This window comes from Grammomys surdaster, unplaced genomic scaffold, assembly GCF_004785775.1.
Source record: "Grammomys surdaster isolate TR1022 unplaced genomic scaffold, NIH_TR_1.0 125818, whole genome shotgun sequence".
In the NCBI taxonomy this organism is placed as follows: domain Eukaryota; kingdom Metazoa; phylum Chordata; class Mammalia; order Rodentia; family Muridae; genus Grammomys; species Grammomys surdaster.
This window is the reverse complement of record NW_021620648.1, coordinates 2,766,526-2,785,465: the sequence shown is the minus strand read 5'-3', so window position 1 is coordinate 2,785,465 and position 18,940 is coordinate 2,766,526. Positions and strand designations below refer to the sequence as shown.

General features: G+C 43.5%; 1 protein-coding gene across 1 annotated transcript in view; it reads right to left on the bottom strand.

Moving 5' to 3' along the window:
• Nell2 (neural EGFL like 2) overlaps positions 1–18,940 on the bottom strand; it is a gene marked incomplete at its 3' end in the record, with an annotated part of 263,811 nt that overhangs the window by 78,908 nt on the left and 165,963 nt on the right. The window lies entirely within an intron of this gene.

The window sequence follows — 18,940 nt, the reverse complement described above, 5'->3', positions numbered from 1 at the left end:
TTTAAAAGTACTTTTATATGATTGTGCCTCCTGCTACTATAGCTTACATATACATTGACTTATCTAGACTTTGAACAGAATATGAAGTAATGATTGATGTTTTAACTTCTGTTCCCTAGAAGAAGAAATGAAGTCCACCAACTTTCTGAGGGTAACACCATTAGCTATTCTGGCTGCACAGCCATAATTCAAAGCCAGTTGATAAATGACTAATTTGAGATGTTACATAAATTCCTTTGGCTTTCCTTCCTCCATCTCTTAACCCGGAACAACACTAGTGTTAATGGGGATGCTGACAGGTTTAACTGATAAAGTACAGTGAAGGGTTCAACACTGTTAGCCCTTATTATTAGTTAGCACGGTGACTCAGGTAAATGTGCACCATGCCTAGAACACGAAAATGGAATAGCACCTGGTCACCCCAGACATCTAGAATCAGAAGCCAACAGCAACCAAGAGAGTAGAGGAAATGTGAAAGGCTGGGGAGGGAGCCTGTGACGAAAACCCAGGAGGGAGGAGCCCTGATGTGTAACCCAACAGAAAGGAACCTGGGGATGCAGAGACACAGAGCTGTCAGGGTCCACCTTCACTCCAGCTACAGTTCCCTTTCTGGGGAAGGCTGAAAGAAGACAGCAGCCAATGTTCACTGTCCTCCATTGAGTAAGGGTCCTCTACTTACATCATCGAGAATTTAGCCATGTTATTCATTATCTCAGGACTACTTCTCACCTACTAGATGGGGACATTTGTTACATGAAGGTAAATAATGGTATAGCCCATGTGTTCAAATAACATAAGGTAACAAGGAAAAAGCAGATGTGCAAACAACAGGTCAGAAGGTTGTGATTTACAGGACTCAGACGCTGCAGAGAAGCAGCTGACATCTGGACTGCTGTGTGAAGTTGTGTATCACTTGGTGGGCAATGGTGAAGTCACTGAGGTTCTTACAGAAGGATCTGAATCCAATGCAAGGGGAGGCAGAGTTGGTGAAAGAGCTAAGATCATGTGAAGAGGCAAAAAGCTACAGACAGTGAGACAGCAGAACTTGTCTGGATGAGATTGTTTGAATAAGTGTGGAGTGCAGAGTGTGGAGTGTACCATTTGAAAGGATTAGAAGGACTAGGAGGTGTGGTCTTGTTGGAGGAAGCATGTCATTGTTGGTGGGCTTTGAAATCTCAAAAACCCATGGCAGGCCCAGAGTCAGTCAGTCAGTCAGTCAGTCAGTCAGTCAGTCTCTCTATCTCTTTCTGTCTCTCCTCTCTCCTCTCTTCTCTCTTCTCTCTTCTCTCTTCTCTCTTCTCTCTTCTCTCCCTCCCTCCCTCCCTCCCTCTCTCCCTCCCTCCCTCCCTTCCTCCCTCCCTCTTCCCCCCTCCCCGTATGCCTATCTGTCTGTCTACACAGGAGGATGTAGCTCTCAGCTACTGCTCCAGCATCTGCCTGCCTGCAACATGCTCCCTGCCATGATGATAATGAACTACCTCTAAAGCTGAAAGTAATCCCCCATAAATGTTGCCTTTCATAAAAGTTTCTTTGGTCATAGTGTTTCTTCACCACAACGGAACACTGATTAGACACTGGATAAGAACAATAGAGGCTTGACTGAGTTATGGCCATCAGAACAACAAAATTTATGTCAGTATAATGCTTTGAACACAGTAGTTAACCTTCTAATGAACACTTCACCAACATATCTACCCACCCATTCTCTCCCTCCATTCTCCTTCCTTCTATTTCTCTTTCTTTTTCTTTTGTTGTTGTTTTGGTTGTTTTAGACAGAGTGTCAGTGAGTAACCCTGGCTGGCCTGGAATTTGCTATGTAGACCAGGATAGCTTCAAATTTAGAGATCCACCTGCTTCTGCCTCCCCAGTGTTGGGATTAAAGGTATGTGCCACCAAGCTGGCCCTTTCTAAGTTCTTAACACACATTTTAAAACTGCCTTTGTTATAAAGCAAGATAGTTTAGGGCTCACCAGCTTTGAGGTGAATATGCTCAGAATAAGCTACTGAGATTTAAGTGGGAGTCTGACCCAGTGAAGAGGAGATGGATTCAAAATGGAAGCAGAGATACCAGACTTTGGTCCTGGCTTTTATTATATTAGTGACCCAATGGAGGAACCCATGCTTTTAGCAAAGGTAGTTTTAAAGTGTCTGCTAGAGAGAGGGCCAGATGGGTGGTGCACATCTTTAATCACTTGGGAGGCAGAGGCAGATGGATTTCATCTAACAGTCAGAGTTCTAGGTCAGATATCAACCCTGGGGATGCAACATGTCAAGCCACATGACCTCCTTTCCCACAAAAAGGGGGTAAGGATGGTGTGGGTATCAACATGACCATTTGGGGAAGGCAGAAATTCAGCATTTCAGCCTACCTTCAAGATATTCATGAGTTTTTGGATTAACTGAGAAGAAAGAATATGAAGAAGTAAGCAGTGTTGACCAAATTGGTCCATTAAGCTTGATCTCAGTTTGGCTTCTGTAAGAAGGGCCAAAGGACAAATCCCCTCTCTACCACCTGGTCCTGAAGGACACCCCCTCCCTAAGATCTGACCCCCTTTCTAACACCTGGTTCTACAGAGATGCTGAGTCCTGCTGCAGGATGATCCTTCATAGTTAGCCTGTCTGCAAGATTTGCCATTCCTAGAATCTAAGGCACTGCAGGTCTCTGACGATGAGCAGAGATGTGCAAGGTACCTTTGTATGTATGATCTAAACACCATAAAAGCTACGGAAGACACCTCAGCCGTGCTTGTCTTGGCACCTTCAGCCTTGGGACCAAATGCTGCACAGACATGTGGGACTCTTTACCCCTAATGAGAGAGACATACCACCCATTTTAATGCATGCAAAGAAGCTGAGTGTCCCAAAGAGAACACATTTGTGTAGATAGGTGCATGTGCACATATCTGAGGTTGTGTATCAGGCTAAAATTTAACCATGGATATTCGTCCTCCAGGAGCAAAGTGCTTTAATTTGAGACAGGTTCTCAGGTTAGGATGAACTGATTAAGCAGCTAATCTGGTTGGTCTGCAAGACTAATCCTGCCATCTTCCTGTCTCTGTATTCCGGTTACTGGAATGATAGGCATGCATTAGCACTGTGACCTGCTATTTACTGGATGCTGGGGGTTGAAACCATCTTTGGTTGCTCATGGCAAACACTTTACTGACTGAACTCTCCCTCCAGCCCCATGATGTAATTTTTAAGAAAAAAAAATTAAAACAGATCTCCTGGAGTAACTAGTGTCTAGCAGGTTTTTCTGAAGTTTATTTCAGCATTATGTTAGGATTTGGCAGAGATGTAGCTTATTTAAAAGCCAGCTTTTGACACTGTTTTTGTTCTTGGGTCTCCATGCTTTTAGGTGAGCACATCCCTAATTATCTATGAATCACAAGTTATATAGTATAGCCTGTCTGATTCGTGTGTTAGGAGGGTCAGGTGAGCCATCGAGGCAGCCTGGAGATAGCAATTCTGGCCTTATATAGTCATTGGTTTTCTTCCTGGAAGCAGTGAGTCACAGCACCTAGGAATGTGGTGAAGGACTTCTGGGTGCGCTGTCTCTGCATCTGCTCTGATCAAGTGCAGCAATGCAGGCCCAGAACTAACAGAGAACAGTTTGAAAATCTGGCTGGAAACCCAAGTTTTACAATGAAATCTTTTGATGGGCTGAATCATTAAAATGCCCCAAAGCCAACTAAATCTCCACTGGAAGCCAACTGTGGCCCACAGGCCCCTCATTTGTGACTCAGATGAAGCTCTGCTGACACAGATCCTTCCTGAATTAAAAGTTTTCCCTCAAACCCTACATTCAGAAGTCAGTGCACACTCCCCATAACACCCCACATCCTGGAACTCAATGTTACTACACTGTCTCTCTCTAAGTCACTCCTGTTAAAGAATCCCCTGTTAAAAGAGGCAGATAAGAAATGTTCTCTTGTCGTCTTTTAATCTCCTGTGATCGAGGTAAGCTCATGATCTATTTCTACGTTATTTGTGTTACAAGAAGCTGAATCGAACTGTGAGAAATAGTGAGCTCCTTAGCTTCTAGAGCAAAATAACAAGAAAGACAAAGGCCACCTAATCATGAAAGCAAGGAGTCTGAACATAAATACAAATAGAGCTTTCCCCCTTTAATAGATGATGCAACTCTCCCTGCAATAATTAGAGTGAAGTGGGAACTGAGTGCCCCTGTAATATACAGTTGCGGACAATTCAACAGTATTAGCTAATAACAGTGTACCAGTTTTTATTCCCAATTTTATTCTATTCCCATTATAGCAATTAAAAGTCAACAACTTAAAAATAGCACGGGCTTCGACCGTTCTGTATGTTAGGGATTCCACACAAGCTGCCTTGGTTGAAATTACTATGCACAGGGCTGTGCTCCTGAGGCCTGGAGCAGAGTCTGTTTCCGGCTTTCTCCAGCTTCTGAGGCAGTGTGTGCTCATGCCCTGCTTCATCTTCACAGATGGTTGTGCTACATCTCCCTCACAGTCTCCGAATTCACAACTCTCTCTGACCACAGCAGGGAAAAAAAAAACCTTCTCTTTTAATGACTCATAATGATAGGGGACCCGCTCAGACAGTCCAGGATGATTCTCTATGTTATGGTCCTTAACCTTACTCACATCTGAAAGGTCCCCTTTGCGATGGCAAATCACAGATTCTCGGGGCTGCAGATGAAGGTGATGTACATAACCAGGGGCCACCACTGGCTACCTCTGGAGTCCTTGTGTTCAGTTCTCATGTTAATCACTTAGCATGATTCGTCTCATATACTTAAAAACAGCATACGATAAGTGTTATGTTCCATTTTAAAGGTGGAAATATTGAAGTAAACTGCCCAAGAGCGTATCCAATTCAGCACAGAACAAGGATTCAAAATTAAGAGGCTTAACTAAGATATCAGGAATGAGCTAAAATGCCACGAAATGCCCATGGGGAGACGTGGGCCAGAAAGAGCATGTCATTTGATTTGGCTAAATTAGCAAAATGGTGTGGACCTTGTAATCATGTTCTGTCTACTTTCTGTTGCTGCTATTTTTGTCTTCTTCATATATAATGGATGGATGGATGGATGGATGGATGGATGGATGGATGAAAGGAAGAAAGGATGGATGGATGGATGGATGGATGGATGGATGAAAGGAAGAAAGGATGGATGGATGGATGGATGGATGGATGGATGAAAGGAAGAAAGGATGGATGGATGGATGGATGAAAGGAAGAAAGGATGGATGGATGGATGGCAGGATGGAAGGAAGGATGAATAGAAGGCTGGATGGATGCATGCATGGATGGACATTTACAAATGAATCTTTTTTAAAAACATGCCTCAGTTATTTGATCAATGCAACTGTATTCTGAAAACTTGGAAAATGAGTTTCATTAGTCCATACTGAAAATCTGTTGTTGTAGAGCTCCAGGAATGGTAAGTGTTCCGTCTTTGTGAGAGTGACATCCCTCTCCCTTTAAAAGAAGCCTGCACTGGCTGTGGAAGTGCGGTCAATTAAATAAACAAGTTTTCATGGAAAAACGAGAGCACATGGTGGAGACAAAGCAGCAGCGCTTCAGCACGGACTTCCTGGGGACTGCAGTGATGTGCGAGTGTTGTGGAAACCGTAAAACATGCCTTTGCTTTCCTACAAGACGGCTTTACCTCTTGCAATTCCTTTCTTATTAAAGTTACTGTTACCAAGCAACCTTGCATCCCCGCCCTTCCTACTTCTGAAAATGTTTTCTCTTACTTCTTCCTGTCTTAAAATGACCATTCATTATTTTTTTGTTTAAAAAAATAACTAATTTTTTCTTTCTAATATATTTTTATTTTTTTCATAGAATATCTTTTGACCATAGTCTTACCCTTTTCCCAAGCTCCTCACAGATCTGCCTCCCACCTTCCTCCTCACAGAGCTGCCTCCCACCTTCCTCCTCACAGAGCTGCCTCCCACCTTCCTGCCCACCCAACTTCACTTTCTCTCTCCTCTATTTCTGTCTTTCAAAAACAAAACATGAAAATCGAAATTTGACAAAAAAAAAATCCTCAAACAAAACACATAGCAAGGACAAGCAAACAATAAAAAAACATGGAGTCTGTTTGTGTTGACCAATTCCTCTTAGGCATGGGCCTTGCCCCTGAGTGTGGATGATACACCCAGAGTCACTCAACTGAGTAAAACTAATTTTCCCTGTCTCAGCAGATATCCATACAAACAGCGTCTTGTAAAGACCTAACCTGGACCCTTGGGGCTCTCAGAGACTGAACCACCAACCAAAGAACAAACACGGGCTGGACCTGGCCTCCTGTACATGTGCAGCAGATGTGTAGCTCGGTCTCCATGTGCGTCTCAAACAACTGGAGCAGGGCCTATCCCACAAGCTGCGGCCTGTCTGTGGGATGTGTTCTTCTCGCTGGGCTGCCTTGTTTTGGCTCAGTGGGAGGGTATATATCTAGTCTCACAGAGGCTTGATGTTTCAGGTGGGGGATACCCAGGAGGGCCCCTATCTGCTCAAAGGAGAAGGGGATGGGGAAGAGGGAAGGATTGTGAAAGGGGGTGACCAGGAGGGGGGCAGTAAGTTAACATCAATGACGATGATGATGATAAATCAGAAAAGGCATAAATGTCAAAAAATTCTTTGATATCACTTTGTCAGTATGTCTACCCAGGTCTCCACCAGACCATCATGGCCTCCCCCTGGGCTCTTGCAGTGCCCTTTCCTGGTTCCTCGCTATGCTTCCCTGTTGGAGACTGGTTGTGATGCTTTGGTTCGATCGGAAATCTGCATGTCTAAATGCTAAAGGATCACCATGACTTGGTGGAGAGAGATGGATGGATGTAGGAACTGCTGGAGATAAAGCCAACCAGCCATGTGAGATTTCGGGTAGGTGAGCGCTGGCCACTTCCCTGACTGGGCCTAGGATAGCAGACAGAGGATTAGAAGTGCCCAGTCACTGAGTTAGAGAGGGCATTTCAAAAATAAACTAGTGTGTGTGTGCGTGTGTGTGTGTGTGTGTGTGTGTGTTTCATTCTTGGTTCCAAAGAGCTGCTAAGTGGGTGGCTGGGAGTGTGTGACCTGCCAGGAACATAAAGCAGAGTAGCTACAAGCTCACCGCTGCACTTCCTTACAATGTTGACTTTAACTGTATTTATTAGATAGGATGAGAACCCCGGACTGCCCGTTGTCATAGTTCTGGTGAGGAAAGAAACGCGCAGCAGGAGTTCTTCATTTGCTACCCAGTTCTTAACAGATGATGCAGGCTCCAGCTCTCGTCTTATTCAGCTTGGGGCTGCTTCCTTATACCTAGCACAAGGGAGGGGCGCCTTTTCCATACGGTCAATGTCTGTAGTGGTCATCCTCTACTACCGCCTGACTAGACTGGCATTTATACCTTTGTGAAACCCCTCTCCCCGTAGTGTGGGCTAGACTACATGATTTGCTTCTAATGGCAACAGACTATGGGAGAGCCAACAGATGCCGGCAGATTACAAAGACAGTGACTTCTTGTTAGCAGGCTCATTCCTGCCATGGCTTTGATGGATGGAGATGCCAACTATATACATATGTGAGGGTCTACGCCATGCTGGAAGGAGCTAAGGACAATCTATCACCAGCCACCAGTGGAGAGCTGTATCAGCCAACAACAGAATAGGTGATGTTGGAGTGAACACTTGCTTCCCCAGCTCTTGCCAGCACCCTGACTGCAGCCTGAGCGACCTGGAAACTGACCACTTGGTTATGCAGTACGCGGGTCCTCAGTACACCGAGTAGGGAAATGCGGTACTTGTTGCTTAAGTTTCTATGTGAAGGGCTCTTTGTTATACAGCAGTAGATAACTAGCCCAGTGGTATTACATTTAATAAAATAACATTAGGAAACCTCTTCAGGAGGGGCAGAGAGCAAGAATTAATCCCTGAGATAAGTGGCAGAGGTGGCCAGTGAAAGCCATTCCTCTTCCAGACCATGAGGGTGGCCTCACTGCAACACAGACAAAATAAATAAATAAATAAATAAATAAATAAATAAATAAATAATTATTTTCATATGAGAGGAAACACTCATCTCTGGATCCGCAATCTATAATGTATCATAGCTGTGACCCCAGTGAGATGCCCTGGGCTGGGGAAAGAGACAGGACAGCAAGATCGGGCGATGCCATCCTCCTTAGGATCAGAGCAGCAACTGAACTGGGAGATGAACTCTGCCAAGGAGTGATCAGAAATACGAGAGAGCATTCGAAGGGCCGAGTGCCATTGGTCAGCAATCAGGAAGGGAAGCAGGGCATCTGTGGAGCCTGAGCAGTCCTGTCCTCCGAAGGCATCTGTTGCTAGGATGCAGCTATTGTCACATTGCTGGTATGGGTAACCTTTATGGTCCACTACGTGAATTTTCAATTCTAAACCTTTCACATAGAAAAAAAAAATCCTGAAACATAAATCAAACGATCCATCCGCCTGGAACAGGAGCAAGTTAGGGTTTAGTAAGTAACCATGTCAAAGTGGGTGGGGCTTCCTAAGGAGGCCACTCCTGCTATCTGTACCCTCAGGACACAGGTGGGCTGGCTTTCAGAGAGCCAGGCTGGTGTGGCTGCATAGCTCTAGAACTCTCTGAAGATCAAACTGTAGCCAGCTAGGCTGGAGGTCAGGGCTGGATAACACAGCTGTGCCAGGATGGGCACAGAGGCTCTGACACGCCTGAGAACTATGATGTCTGAGCAGTCAAGTTTCCTCTGCCCACTGAGAGATTCTGAACAGACTTCACTTGAGGTTTTTATAGTCCTGTCTAAGACTTTAAACCGATTCTTTCCTGAGCTGAGTGCTAACGATATGCATGCACACATGTGTTTGAGAAAGCAGGTAAGCATGTAGCCTTGGTCTCTTGTGCTGCTGTGCGGACACATTGTTCACGGTTCCCTGAACATCAACCCTTACTGGTGACTATGGTACAAGAGTATTCAGGTATGTAAAAGCCAGAGGAAGACATATGGCTTCTTCTATCACTTGGTGCCTTTTCCCTTGAGAAGGCGTCTCTCGCTGAACCAGAAGCTGGGCTTTTCACTGAGGCTGTCCAGCCAATGGGCTTCAGAGTCTACATGTGTCTGTACTCTGAAGCTGGATTACACGCCAAGCTTTTAATGTGGGCTTTAAGGATTCAGATGTAGGTCCTCAGCTTTGCACGGTAATCGCTCTTTCCCACTGAGCTGTATCTCTAGCCTCAGGTGATGGTTTAGAGAAGTAACTTCTCATCATTAATTCTTTTAATCCTGGGGCATAGAAGTTTAATTTGCTTTTGTAACCTTTGTGTTTATATTTTTAACTTATGTAATCATAACCACAAAGTATAATTAAATACAGCAAGCTACAGGAGGCAAGTGAGACATCCTTTTGCTTCCAGGGATATATTTGGGCAATTTCAAACCTAAATTTGCCTGAGTTTTAGGTCTTATGTAAAGGTTTGACATATATTGTAACTGTATTATAGTTTGCAATGTCAAGAAAAGAAGACATGAAATAATTAGTTGCAAAAAAAAGTGTTTCAATAGCATGGTAGCTCAAAGCCATTTTATAGGATTGCATGGCAATAGGTTTGTTGAGATTCCTTAGAAAAGGAAGCCATATGAAAGAAACCAGGTTCATCAAAGCTGTCCTCTGGAGTCCTAAGCAAGTCCACTGACTCTCTGGTGGTCTATTTCTCTACTCTGGGCAGGTGTGCGTCCCAGCCGGGTCCCAGATGCCTCCCTTCATCTCGCCTCGGTCTGACACTGGATCCCTACAACAATGGGAACATGCCTAGCTGAGGAAACACAATGGGTTCTTCTAAGGAAGAAGTGTCACTCCCAGAGAAGATGTTCTTCCTTTACACCAGAGTTTCATTAACTTTTTCTTTAAGGCCTCATTCACAGGTACCAACTAAGCACAACTGAATAAGTAATGATAGTGGCCAACTTTCCAAAGAAGCTGTCTGCTTTATGGAATTAATGACACGATTTAAATGCAACCACTGAAAAGCATAGAGACAGAAGGATCTCAGAGAAATAAAACATTTCTTCGAGAAGATAGCTTGTCTAACAAGAATAGCTCCAATCATAAGGTATCTAATGATTGTTAAAGATTTCTCCTGAGCTGGGCATTTTATATCTAGTACAGCTTCATTTAGGGCATTTTGTGAAAGGTGACACACCTATTTCTACTTCCTGTAGTTGTTCTCACGAGGGACTTCTTGTGGACTCTGACCTCTATGTCACTGCTCCAGAATTCTCAATCCCTTTATAATTTATATGCTAGCAGTTACCTTGATACACATGATGAATTATGTATCTTGCTTAGTACATGCAGTTTTGTTGACTCTATCAAGGGCTATTTTAAATAGCTAACGATAAAATTATTTTCCATTCATACAAAGATTATGAGCACTGACTTAAATTATATTTTAAATTAATTTATTTTTGGAAAAAGGCAGAAAAGCAATGTTGCTGGCACTTTTCAAAATTGTGTGTGTGTGTGTGTGTGTGTGTGTCTGTGTCTGTGTCTGTGTCTGTGTCTGTGTCTGTGTCTGTGTCTGTGTGTGTCTGTGTAACCCTGGCTATCCTAAAACTCACTCTGTAAACCAGGCTGGCCTTGAACTCAGAGATCCACCTGTCTCTACCTCCCAAGTGCTAGGATTAAAGGCATGTGTCAACACTGACTGACTCAAAATAATATTTTATGTGCCTTATACAAATTACTTTCTCTAGCAGTTGATAGAGAAGGTTAAAAAATAGACATGCTGGCTGCTTGAAGAAATGACATGCATGGCTCAGTCCTGGCTCATGTCTTTGTCTCTGTCTCCCAGAAGGAAGTCTTTGTCTATATCAATAAGAACATCCAAGATGCTAGAAAGACTACCATGACAAAGCAAGCACACACATACAATTCACAGACATACATACAAGCAAAACAAAACAAAAAACAAACAAACAAAAAAACAAGGCATTAGGTTGCAGAAAGAAGAGCAAAGAAACTTGTGAGGTGGGACGTGGTGAAGAGGGGTCCTTTCTGTCACCAAATGGAATGAGGGGGTTCCCGCGGAAATCAAGGAGTTAGGAGGCATCACTGCACAGAGACTGGAGAGGGTATGGAGGTGAGCAGGGAAGAAATAAGGATCTTACAGTTTGATCGGGAATACTGGCATAGGATTTCTCAAATTGGTCGTTACCCCGGCCCTTAGTGCTAATAGAAAGCTGCCTTCCAGAGAACACACCATTTGAGAAGTAATGAGGGAAAGCATGAACTCGAAAGAGTCCCAGGGAGATAAATCATTTTCTCAAAAGGACAGCTAGCATGAAATGGATCCCATGTTGAGCTGGTCACTGGGTAGCCTTTCAGTTTCGGTTCCATTTCTGTCCCTGCATTTCCTTTAGACATTAAGAATGCTGGGTCAAAAATTTTGAAGATGGGTGAGTGGTCCCCTGCCTCAACTGGGGGCCATGTCTATCTAGTGGAGGTGGTCTCTTCAGGTCACATCTCCCCACTCTTGAGCAGTTCAGCTAATGTCATCCCCATTGAGTCCTGGAGCCTCTCACATCCCAGGTCTCTGGGACTTTCTAGAGGATCCCCCCACCCCATACTGCTACACATTTCAATCCATTGTCCTGCCCTTCTATGCTTCCCTCCTATATCCCCCCATCCTTGCTCATGCCCCCCTTTTCCACTCCCATCTTCCACCCAAGTTTATCTCTCCCTCTGCCTCCCATGATTATTCTGTTCTCCCGTCGAAGTGGGTTTGAAGCGTCCACACTAGCATGTATGACAAACCCTGACACTACAACAAATGTCATGTTGCGCTTGCAGACAAGAGCCTGGCATGACTGTCCTCTGAGAGGCTCTACCAGCAGCTGACTGAGACAGATGCAGATACTTACAGCCAACCGTTGGATTGAGTTTGGGGACCAATATGGAAGAGTTAGGGAAAGGACTGAAGGAGCTGAAGGGGATTGCTATCCCATAAGAAGAATAACAGTGTCAACTAACCCGGACCCCTCAGAGCTCCCAGAGAGTAAGCTATCAACCAAAGAGCATACATGGGCTGGTCTGTGGCCCCAGGCACATGTGTAGCAGAGGACTGCCTTGTCTGGTTTCAGTGGGAAAGGTTGTGCTTAATCCTGTGGAAACTTAATGCCCCAGGAAAGAGGAATGCTGGGGGGGCTGTGAAGTGAGGGTGATTTGGCAGGTGAGGAACGCCCTCTCAGAGGCAGAGGGAGGGGGAATAAAGTGAAGAACTCTGAGAGGGGGACCAGAAATGAGGGCAACTGTTGGAATACAAATAAATAAAACAATTTAATAATAATAATAAAGGAAACACCCCAGAGCCCTATCTCAAGGTACCCACAACACCCCATTGGCCCCCTGTAGTTGTCACAACCTGTTAGGTCACTTCTGTGGGCAGCTATGTCCTACAGGAACAGCTCACCTCCTAAGTGAGGTAAGACTTTGCTAAGCCTTTCATCAGCTCATCCTTCCCTTCCTCCTGTTCACACTCCAAGGAACTGTATGGTATTAGGAGTGTTATAGGCAACAATCACAAAATAAACCCTTTCTTATTGTAACAATCAGTCACAGATATGGGAAGAATCTCTGAGGTACAGGTCTCTCCACCCAGGTGTCTATCTTTTGATAATACAAAATTCTTGGTTTTATCTTTACTATTCCAATGTTTGACTTTTGATCTATCTATTACATGCGCCTTGTGCCAGGAAGATGTGCCAAGTAGGATTCATGATTTATCTAATTTGGTTTATGCCCATGTAAGTGAACAAAGAAAGCCATTTGTCCAGAGCAGTAACCAAGAAAAAAATCAATGCATAGAAATTGTTATTATTAGAAAGAACCTAAAGAATGAACTTTCAGTGTTTTGAGTCATTTCGTGCAAAGCCTGTTTCTTTTGCCCTACCCTTCTCCTCCTTTTCTGTTCTCCCCTTCTCCTTCTTTCTCTCTTCTCCTTCCCTTTTTCTCCTCCTCCTGCTTTTCCCTTGTCTCTCCCCTCCTGCCTCCTCCCCTCTCCCTGCATACCTTAGAACCAGTTTCTCTTCTATAGCAGATGTGGAGGGAGATAAGTTATGACCCATTACTTAGGAATATGATAGAATCTTCTTGGAAATAAATTTTCTTAATGAGCTTATGAAAGTTTGATCTGCTGAGGCATTTATGAAAATGGTTCACTGAGTCATCACAGTGGCTGTATGACCACATTGGAGGCCAAGAGAAGAGTTCTACTAACGAATGACTTAGGATTATGACCATGTGTGTGATGGGGGCTGAGAGATTTCTCTTGAAGTTGAAGCTAATGAGCTAAAAAGAGCCTATAAGAAAATTTAATTATTAAATGGTACAACTTGAATAGTGCATGTCTACATAAAATAGGAACCTTTCCCCTTTATTTATTTTTAAGCAACTAACAATTAGGCAAATGGTGGCTCTAATCACAAGTAAAGGATCCACAGACATATCTCTAGTTTCGTGTCGCCTCTCACAATGCAGCAAATGGAAAAAGGTTTATGCTTCTTCATTTGATAAAGTCGGGAGCTTAGAATAGATTGTCTTCAAGAATACTTCTGCTCCTTCAGCCTTAACAGCCTAGGGGAAACCTAATTCAAAGTACTTGAATGTTTCACATGTACACTCTACCGAACCATGGGAGGTAGTTACTTCTAGCATGCAAGTCTCCACACTAGCACTGTAAGGGTCTCAGAGCACAGAGAGCTTCCTGTATCCATTATACCTGGATGCTAAAGTCATATGTATTGCTTTTGAAGTCTTCTTTAAATGTCTGTGATGGATTTTCAGTTGAGACAGGCAGCTCTAAGAGTCTTCTGGGTATAGTTAAAAGTGTCAGTTGTGTTAGGCAGAGGACTCTTCAATAGGAAGGGAGAGAGGGACACAGACATAAAGGATATTCACAACAGCAGTCATCAAAAAAAAAAGTGAAGAAGAAAAAACTTTGCCATTCAGCCACAAATGGGGGATGGGGAGGTAGAGATGGCTCTACAGTACCACAGACACTCACTCTCTGTTACCTCAGTTGCAAAAGGATGAGTTCACCTCTCAACTGAGAACCAATAAACTGAAACTTTTGTCAGAGAAGCTGAGACCTCTTTAGACCTTACAGTGTCTCCTAAAGAAGAATATGCAAGATAGATTTAGGTACAAGGCAAGCCCACAGAGGAGGTTCATCTTTGAGCCTACTGCATATAAGCTCCCAAGTGGAGGGGTGCTGTAAGGAACTGGCTGAACAACAATTTGAAGATACTTGTGGGGCTCTTGATAAAAACTAAAATCTACTCATATTCCCCCAGAAATGTGGCTTTTGGGTACAGCCATAAGCTCTTAAACTATCTGGTCGATCCAGATAGAGGAGACAGGTATTTATGGGCCAGAGAAGTTTCTCCTTCATAAAGAAAGTGGAGGAAATGGGTTAGCTGGAAAGGCCAATGCCTCATTAAGGAAATATGTTCCTGTCTTCTGCCAGACGTTTAAAGCCTTGGCTCTTCTCTAATCAGCACAAAAGCTTCAACCCGAGCAGCTTTTCTGAAAATGACCTTAGCTTTCCTCTGCATCCTGCTGAAGAGACACTTTGTCCATTTCATGAGATATTCTGGAACCATGAGGGGAAATTCTCCCTCACCAGGCAGAAACAAAGTGGTTGGTGAGGCTTCATTTGGAAATAACGTACAATGAGAGACAGAAAGGCAATGCAGGAGGAAATACTCCACAATGCAGGTAAAGCTGACCACTAGATTCACTGTGGCTAGATATGCAGCCAACACAGGATGCAGAACAGAAATGAACCCCAGTAAACATGCCCTTGGGGAAACATTGGCACAGGCCTCTTACTCAAAACCTGTGACACTCATGATTATAGAAAAGCAGAGAACGACTGGAAGCTGCAAAGCTTGAGTATCTGGGGGCATGCCATCAGCTGCCACAGGAACGACTACAATTTTTACTTTTAAGAAGCACAATTTCAGCTTAACCATTAACATGAAACTTATATCCACTGATATTATCATTAATATAGTAAGCTGTGGGTTCTAGTCTCCATTATTTACAGAAACTTACATTATTTTATTTTTACATTCAAAACCATCTCTATTGCCCTCTTTCAAGACACTCTGCCACTCACTTTGCTTAAAAGTTTGATCAAGGAAAAGGGGAACTGTTCCCATGATTTATAAATGTTTACACTAAACTAACAGAAAAGTAGGAATTTGTAAACCCCTTGGTACCTCTATTAAATGCCTTTCTATCTGCAGGATGTATTTAGTTATGCCCCACAGAAAGAGATGTGCTTTTTCATCACTGTCACTACATTTTATGTCAGCAACCTAATTTAAAGGATAAGAGTCACTTTGCTCTGGTAGGTAGAATGTCATTTGTGCATAGTAGGGTCACTGCAGTAATAACTCTGGCTGGACAATTTTACAAACACATAAATGACACCTTAGCCAGAAGTGCTACAGAATGTCTTTCCTAACATAAATTCATATTTGTTTTATGGCCAGAGAGTATGGTAGACTTTTCTCCCCTGGAAAGTCTATAGAGTGCGTGTAACATCATTTTATCTGATGAAGAAATATAAAATTGGGGGGGGGAGAAAAGAAAATGACAAAATGGTAGGTATTGTCCAATTTTAGATATTTTGTTATTTTTTAAGTAGCATCCAATTAAAAGGTAGAATCCAAAGGGAGGTCTTGTTTCCTGCTCACTTTCCCCCCAGTCCTGTGGTGGTGAAGCTAATCTTGTCCTGATGGTTTTCATACACGTGTATAAAAAACCATGGACCAATATCAGATATTACAAGCACCCGGGACATCCCTAAACAGGACTTGGCATGCTACTGAGGGGAACAGCAGTTTAGAAAACATACAGAGGGGACACATCAGTGTGGGCTGAACTGCACATAAGCAAGATGCTCTTTAGTATTCTTGCCTCTTAGAGACTGAAGAAGCCCTTTCTGAAAAAAAACAGCACAATGTTTATGTAAGTGTTCTTCCATTACATAAAGTATCATTTAGGGGCCGTCTTCTGGAGAAGCCTTAGTAATTCACACAAGATTAGTGAAGGAGAAACATTTAAGTATATACTTAGCATAATCTTCACTTTGCTTTTCAGCTTTCCTTTCTCTTCCTAACAAGAGAAATAAAAGTTCTCCTGACCAAGGTGCCTTGGACTGTGTCCCCTGAGTAATAGTCATGACTATCTTACTTAGGGCAGCCATGGTAATCATAGCAGCCATGGTAACCACAAGAGACCTTCAAGATTAGTCTACTGAGGCTCCCCTCTAGGAGGGGATAGGGAGGGCCTCTCACTTCAGCTTTCAGACACTTCCTTCCACCTTCCCCAGATAGCTCTCAGGAAGTGCTAGAGTACATACTCCTGTATTTACCCCTCACTTATGCTGCTGTAAATAAGCCCAGTAAACGTGTGTGTGCATGTGTGTGTGTGTGCGCACATGTGTGTATGTGTGTGTGCGTGTGTGTCCACTCCAGTAAAAGTTCAAGGTAACACAGGAATGTGACAGAACTAAGAATGGATTTGGGAGGGAGAGTTGTATTATTACTGCTGTGGGGAATGAGAAATATAAATGAAGCCAAGCTGTCTGATGCGAGAGTGTCTGTGGCTGCCCTCCTTCGTGTAGTGTAGAATGGTGCTCCTTCTTACTGCATTTAGTAGTCATTGTGTCCCTAATACTAGTGGTAAGACATGCAACTGAAGCTGAGCTGTCCTTCTAGTGTGAAAAATCTGTGGGAGAAAGAAATCCCTATGGGGCTATCTTCTTCTATGTCTTATGAGGTCATATGGTCCCTTGATGAAAGTAATTTGCCAAAGGCACGTGAGAGCATCCTGAGAACCATGATAAAGCAGATAGCATGCTGCAGTCTGGAAGGAGTACGTGTGGAACAGGGCTGTAAAGGGGTTGCAGAAGTTGTTGAACGGTCCCTACTTAGGATGTAAAGATATGCAGTTGAGGCTCGGCTGTCTGTCCAGAAAGAACTTTCCCAAATATAAAATTGCAATCAGAAAAAAATAAAATAATACATGAAAATACTATCCCCCATGCTGGCCTCTAAATCAGCATAAAGAGACAGCAGTCTGTGGAAGGCTAAGATTATGTGGTTTGGTGACTCCTGATACCAGCTGCGGTTTTTGTTTGTTTGTTTGTTTGTTTGTTTGTTTTATAAAATGGATGGCAGTAGGTCTTCAGAGATGCTGCCAGCCCTCTGTAAAACAGCCATTACTAATGCCCCCTTCAAATGCCAAACACCACCTAACAAAAACCCCCAACACCAAACATAAGAAGTTATATTTTAAGCTGTTGGTCAGGCTTGTTCAAGAGATTCCCATAGCATCTGGGTTATTACTATTGCCCTAGGTAGACCTCAGAAGTGGATGGCAAGTCCCTACTTTTGAAAACACCTTTCATTTTAAACATGGTGTGTAGGAGGAGCTAAGGTGGGAGGAGTAAGGAGCGAAAAAGGAGTAGTAAGGAGGAGAGGAGGAGAAGGAAGAGGAAGAGCGAGGAGAAGAAATGAGAGAGAGGGGAACATGGAGGCGGATGTTCACGTGTCTCTCACAGTCAAAGGTAGTTGGTATATCTAGGTTGGGTATTGTGTTACACCTCTGATTGTATGGGTACCTTGTTACTAATCATTACAAAATATGTAAGCCTTTGGATAATCAAAGCATTAGAGTCTCATTTGTACCAATCCCGCGTGGTTGGTGGGATGGTCTGGGTAATGCCTAGCCTTGTGAAGACAGAATGGAAGATTGGCAGAACCATCTCCCATGATGGCATCTCGTGGGTGGCAGGGTTGGTGTTTCTGGCCGGCCAGTTCTAGCTGTGGCCACAGAACATGGCAGCTGAGCTAGGCAGAGCCGCCGCAGCTTAGATAGTCGGCTTGGCCTGCAGCCGTTTTAAATAATTACAGCAACAGCAGTGCCCAGAGGCCCCTGAGCTGTAACTGGCCTGCATGACTCTGAGCATGACCTTTCATGGTATCAGAAGGCACAATGCAAGCTTCCAGGGGAGGGACACAAGCAACAGTCTTACTCAGCTATGATGCCTGTGATTCACTACAACAACCACAGTGAAATTCTCCAGAACATCATAAGGTAAGGCAAAGATGACCCACAAAATTTGGATGAGAAAACCTCTCAACACCTTGCTGTTAAGGTTAAAATAAAAACTAAAGAGCAAAGAAAGATACTTGAGTGGTGGAAAAAATGTTCCCATAAACCACAAAACTCAACATCAAGGGTGTGCTACCTGTTGGCCAGGGAGCCCTGAGACTCCCCAACCACTACAGACCATCTCCATGGCTGTTGGTTGACTCCAATAACTAAATAGTAAGACCATATTACTGAAAACACTGTGTACTTTGAATATGGGCCATGGGGATACCAAGGTGGACTGAGCTGGAAGCTTCTTCCTTGCTGGCTAGCTCATGTAGTGCCAGGAGTTTCTATGTGGACGACTGGGACAGACCTGTTACCAGGGGACCTACTTCACTGCAGAGCTCTGTGCTTTCCTATCAGCATAACAGAAATGGGGAACCATCTGGTGTTATAAGAGCATTATTGTCAAGAGTGTAAACAACTATTTTCCACTTGGGTTTGAGGTCTGACCAAATTCTCACAGGAGGGAATTCACATTGGGCAGGGGAAATCCAATGACAAGCCAATGTCTAGCAAGATCACAGGCCAGAGTAGGGAAGGTACTACTGTGTTGTTGTTAATGCTTGCTTAATGCATATGATGTGCTTATCAAATTGCTTCCTAAATATTTGTGTTCATGTCTTTAAGACTATTGCTGATGTCAGCCTTGGTCAGAGACACTCTCTTCAATGAATGGTGGTTAGCATATATACTTTTATAATATCAAATTCCAGAAGAATAAGCGATTTTTGTTG